The sequence below is a fragment of the Octopus bimaculoides genome, chromosome 12 (genome assembly GCF_001194135.2).
Source record: "Octopus bimaculoides isolate UCB-OBI-ISO-001 chromosome 12, ASM119413v2, whole genome shotgun sequence".
NCBI classification, from domain to species: domain Eukaryota; kingdom Metazoa; phylum Mollusca; class Cephalopoda; order Octopoda; family Octopodidae; genus Octopus; species Octopus bimaculoides.
In genome coordinates this window covers 7,832,184-7,832,955 of record NC_068992.1, presented here as the reverse complement: position 1 = coordinate 7,832,955, position 772 = coordinate 7,832,184, and the positions used below count along the sequence as shown (strand labels likewise).

Genomic DNA, 772 nt, shown 5'->3' with positions numbered 1-772 from the left:
ATGCATATATCCATACATATATGTACATACCGACATCTATATGTATACACACATGCATATATGGGTACAGGACATCATGAGAAACGAAAACATAAAGACGAAAACAGCAAACGAACTTTTTTTTTTCCGAACAACGAAAAAAACTAACAGAGAAACGAGACATGCAACATAAAGAAAATTACCCTTCTTCAGTTGTCCCTGTTCCATCTACTCCGCGTTTCGAAGGCAAGGACAATACGTGACTTCGTTGGAGCAGTCCTTCCCGCAAGCAAATTAATTTAAATTTGGAAATTTTTGCGGAGCGTGAAAGTGTAAACAAGAACAGGACAGTGAGACAGACAATAGGTATATATAGATAGTACTCAAGTTGACTTCCTACCTAAACTCCAGCTTGAACTGCCGAAAGGAAGAACAGCTGTAGGCAGTGTTTCAATTGAGCTAGTACATGTATAATTGAATATACTTTTATCTATATATATAAAAATGAGAATGTCTGTCTGTCTGTCTGTCTGTCTGTCTGTCTGTCTGTCTGTCTGTCTGTCTGTGTGAATCCCTAAAACTCGAGAACTACGCAACCAATTTCATTCAAATTTTACACATGCCTTACTTAGGGTTCCAGTTGTGTTTTAGTCAAAAAAAATTATTAACTTCTTGCAGAGTTCGAGCACACGGCAACATAATATCTCCTCCACTATTTAAGTATTACGTGTCAAAAGTGAAACAAAAACACTCATGTCAAATACTTTCACTTTAAAAATGAAACTATTCCACT

General features: G+C 36.4%; 1 protein-coding gene across 1 annotated transcript in view; it reads left to right on the top strand.

Annotated features, from left to right (window-relative positions):
* LOC106870417 (lisH domain-containing protein ARMC9) overlaps positions 1 to 772 on the top strand; it is a 29,293-nt gene that overhangs the window by 7,657 nt on the left and 20,864 nt on the right. The window lies entirely within an intron of this gene.